The 4,896-nt window shown below is 43.6% G+C and overlaps 1 non-coding gene across 1 annotated transcript; it reads left to right on the top strand.

The window, feature by feature from the left end:
- The first annotated feature begins 4,158 nt into the window (after window positions 1-4,158).
- LOC129553460 (U6 spliceosomal RNA) lies at window positions 4,159-4,265 on the top strand. Its single transcript, XR_008685480.1, has one exon. It is a non-coding gene; the product is annotated as a U6 spliceosomal RNA (small nuclear RNA).
- Window positions 4,266-4,896: the final 631 nt, after the last annotated feature.

The following is a 4,896-nucleotide window of genomic DNA, read 5'->3' as shown; positions in this document are numbered from 1 at the left end:
TGGACATGAGTTTGTGCAAACTCCGAGAGGCAGTGAAGGACAGAGAAGCCTGGCGTCCTGCAGTCCCTGGGGTCTCAAAGAGCTGGACCTGACCAAGAGACTGAACAAAAAAAAACAGTTCCGTTTTTCTGCAGAAACTTGACTAATACATGAAGGAAAATTCTTTTCCCATGAAACAACTATTAAATTTTGCAAGACTAACTAGAGTTCCAAGAAGAATAGTCGGTTAGAGGAAATGCCACCATAGTCCATGGCCTCCAAGATCTGCTGTCTCGTACATACAGAATACTAGTAAGAAAGAGATGAGGGAAAAAAGTGAAGAAACCTGAAGTCATCATTGCCGCGGGTCAGCGAGCTCTCAAATCCATGACTTCATTCACAAGATAATTTCTCTATCGCTCAATAGCTGTTCTCTCACACACCTCAAAAAGATAAGTGACAACAACAAATAGTAATATGATCTCAGGAATCTTAGAAGCTGTTTTCCCACTTGACACACCTATATGCCATTCTATGTTGCATCACAGTTTTCCTTTGAGAGTTAAATTTCAGATGTGGCAATGGCACCATCTATGACCCAACTGATGCTGACAGACAGTTCCAGTGGACTTGCGTGTTTCCTGCAAGACATGCCTTCTGCCCTCCGATCCCCAACATGCTGAAAGACCACTGGCAAAGGAACTCTAAGATGTTCTCTGAACCCACTAGCAACCAAGTATCTAAGCGGTATGGCAAGGAATGTGCCCGTTGAGCAAAAATACTAACACAAACTGAATCCTTTGCTAAAATATGTGATAAAAACACAAAGAACTCTAAGCATTTGCTGTGACAATTACCATGAACTTCAGTACAATCTTAAGCAAACAACTAAACTTTTTTTTTTTTTTCTGCTATAGCCAGAGGAAATTCTTCTTATGTATTAAAATGAATGATTTCAGGCACTGATAGCTTAGGAATGACATAACTGTGCGTGCCAAAAATACTGCTAATACTCAGGAAATCCTTTCTTGAAGGAGAGAAGGAAAACTTATCAACTATTTTAAAGTAAAAAATATCAGTTCTAAAAAGTCCCATTTTGCTAGAACACATGTCTCTAGAGATTCCTTTTCTAACCTTACAGTTGATACTCTTGAGTGTTTTCTCACTTTACAAGTAAGATTGAAAAAGCACCTCCTACAAAACATTTTTTAATGTTTTAAATAAAAGGTGCTGAAATTCTACAGTGTGTTATTTTGGATGACGGTAGTATTTCATCCAGACTAGTGCCTGGGTGTGTGCGTGCATGCTAAGTCATGTCCGACTCTTTACGACCCCATGGACTGCAGCCTGCTAGACTCCTCTGTCCATGAGATTTTCCAGGCAAGAATACTGGAGTGGGTTGCCATTTCCCCCTCCAGGGGATCTTCCTGACCCAGGGATCGAACCCACATCTTCAGCCTTACCAGGTGGATTCTCTTCCACTGAGTCACCTGGGAAGTCACCTACAAAGCACAAGACTGTATAAGCTTTCAGATCACTGACAAGGTCAGCAGTTCCAATGGATTAAGCAGACCTGTCAGTAGATGAGTTTGCAATCCCTCAAAGATGGACTTCCTAATGAAGGGGGAAAGGGTTGAGATGCAATGGCCATCAGTGATTATGTGGGATCCACCCTAAAACTAGTGTCTTTCATGGACGTGAAAGAACGAAAGGCAGATGAGAAAATGTGGTCTTGAGAAGCATTATCCCCACAGAGCTGATCTGAAGGAGGGGTACATTTCAGATAAGATAGAAAGTGTTGCCATGTTTTCTCTAAGTTGTTAGGCACCATATGATGCTCTTCAAATAATGGTATGCCCTTCCCTCTACAACTCCAGCCACAGTGATTATTCAGCATTTCTGAAAGAGCACTCTGATATTGTTAAGATATAGGATCCTTTCTTTTCTTATTACATCTGGATTTTATTAATATGGCATCAGTCACTGTATATCACCCTCTGTGAATTTTGCGATGGCGAAAATGGTCCTTGAAAGGAGTTTAAGACATTTTTCAAGTATTTAGACTCCAGCAATGAAAGTAACTACATAATGACAAATGTATTATTTCAATTGAAAAGTCTTTTATAGGAAAGTAATAGGTTTAAAAATATCCTTAAGGCAAATAACTCTATACTGATAAAAATCACAGGACTCTGAAATGGCTAGAGAATGACATTTCTCGTTGAACAGCTTCTACCTAAGAAATTTTCCACAGTTTGAGGTCAGTCTCCTGTCGATTTCTATTAGCATCTGGTTAAAATAATGCAGGAAAAATTAGATTCAGGAGTACCTTGCCCTAAAACCTCATGCCCTGAAAGAATTCTATGGTGTATCATTATCTGAGAGGCTGGCACTGTGGCAGCAACCTCTTCCCCACCACTGAGAACCAGCTGATAGCTTGAAGGGGATGAGATGACACGGAACACACAGACCGAATGGCCACTCAGATTGTGTCCACCATTGAAAATAAGGCCATTTCTGCAGTGTCTGAAAATGAAGGCGATAATGCAGGGAAGGAGGGAAAGGTAAATGATTGCTATGGACTAGTGAGTGAGCGACTTGTCACCTATCATGGAGACGGAAATCTTTTCTAAGGGATCTACCTAGGAATAACAGCACCCAGAAACACTTAAGTAGGCCCACTACTTAATTCAAACATCTGTGTAACCTTTTAGCCTGAGGATATATTCCATATCACATCCTTGGGAGGAAGGGGGACTGTCATCATTGCCTCTGCTTTATAGCCTGGAGAGCCCCATAGTGGGAGAAAAAATAATATGCTCTAGATCACCACATTCAGTCAACTCCAAGTTGAGTTTGAAATTCAGATCTCCCAACCCCGAGCCTGTCCTAACATTTCCTGGGACTTTTCAGCTTTTTTTGGTGAATTCAGAATTCTATTTTGACTTTGCCGTCTTTGAAAGAAATCTGAAAATCAACCATACTGTTGACTTCATTCTTCAGAGCCTATTGATACTTAGAAACACGTCTGCTACAAGATAAACACCATGTTACTTGGTCACCAAAAGAGAAAAGAGATTGCGTTTAGAAACTATGTCCCATGCACAATTTTAAAACATGTGTAAACAGGAAGGACAAAGAGTATCGCTCATCATCCCCTTATACAAATGGTAAAATCCCAACTCATTGTATCACCCAGGACACCAAACCCTGAGGGGAATTCAGAATGGGGGAAAAAAAAGAAGGGTGCATTTTGTGCTTTGGATAAATGGGCCGATAGCTAGTGAAGAGTCAGACACGACTGAAGCAACTTCGCAGCAGCAGCCAGTGAAGAAGCATATCTAAGGAGGAGTTTCCGTGACCTCAGGTCCAGGTTCTTCCATTCTCCCACACAAAGAAAAGCACTAAAATCATTAATTGAGATGCCTGTTCTTTGTGACTAGCTTGCGTGCTTGCGTGCTCAGTCCCTTTAGTCGTGTCCGACTCTTTGTGACCGTATGGATTGTAGCTCACCCAGTTCCTCTGTCCGTGGGATTCTCCAGGCTAGAATACTGGAGTGGGTTGCCATTTTCAACTCCAGAGGGATCTTCCTGACACAGGGTTCAAACCCAGGTCTCCTGCATCTACTGTGCCTCCTGCATTGCAGGCAGAGTCTTTACCACTGAGCCACCAGGGAAGCCCTTGTGCTAGCAGTAATATTGTTATGTTTGACTAAATGTATTTCCCAGCCCCCTCAAAAATATATATATACGTATGTATGTATATACTGGCTCTTCCACTTCTCGGAGCAGTTTCTCAGAGCTATCTGAGAGGCTATCTCCTGGGCCGTTGTCCTTAGTCAGGTCCCCAAACAAAACTGAAACTGACTACTCTTAGGTTGGGCATTTGCTTTCAGTAGACACGCGCAATAAGTCATTACATTCAAGAGAACACCTAAAACTCCACGGAGCCATAAAACACGTCACTTGGAAAACCCAACAGGCTATGTTGCTTCCACCACTCTTTTGTTCCGGAGCCCTAAAATGCCAAGAACTTCCCTTTGCAGGTGTCACAGTGTCATTGGCTATGAAAAATTGTCTGTGACACCCGTTTCCTTAAAAGTAGGTAGAGTCAGCCTCGCTCGTAAAGATGAGAATGTTGAGTGACTGCAGCTGAGAAGAGGGCAGCTGGGGGGACAGAGTGCTTGCTTCAGCCGCACAGACACTAAAACTGGATTGAGGCAGAGAAGATTGGCGTGGCCCCTGTGCAAGGATGGCACGCAAACGTGTGAAGTGCTCCGTCTCTGGTGGGGGAGGGGTGGGAGTTGCTTCCCAGATGGCACTAGTGGTAAGAATACACCTGCCAGGGCAGGAAAGGTAAGAGATGCTGGTCGGATCCCTGGGTCAGGAAGAGCCCTGGAGGAGGACATGGCACTCCAGGATTCTTGCCTGGGAAATCCCGTGGACAGAGGAGCCGGGTGGGCTAAAGTTCCTTGTGGTCAAAGAGTCGGACACGACTGAAGCGACTGAGCACGGGGGAGGCAGAACCCTGCCTGGCTGTGCCCTAAATCCAGGACCCTTCCTAGCAGATCCCATCTCCCTAGGGAGACTTCCCAGGACAGACCCATCCCCCCACGTCCTCTGTTTTAATTACCGAGATAACAGTATCTGCTGCAAATTGCCTGAGTCCTTTTACAGATGCCAAAACGCCCACCAAATGGAAAAAGTTAACTACTTAATGACCATGAGTACGTAGCCCCCAGAGCTACTGGAGCCTGAGGATTGATAATGTTAACTCCTGTGACACGGTCCTATTACCTTGTCATCAACCAATCAAAGAATTGTGCTTGAGCTGATCACAAACCCAGTGACCTCTTCCCTCACCTGGCCTTTAAAAATGTTTTCCTGAAACCCATCAGAGAGTTGAAGTTTTTGAGCA

This window comes from Moschus berezovskii, chromosome 18, assembly GCF_049115385.1.
Source record: "Moschus berezovskii isolate FMDL1 chromosome 18, NW_MosBer_1.0, whole genome shotgun sequence".
Lineage (NCBI taxonomy): Eukaryota > Metazoa > Chordata > Mammalia > Artiodactyla > Moschidae > Moschus > Moschus berezovskii.
This window is presented reverse-complemented; position numbering and strand designations above follow the sequence as displayed.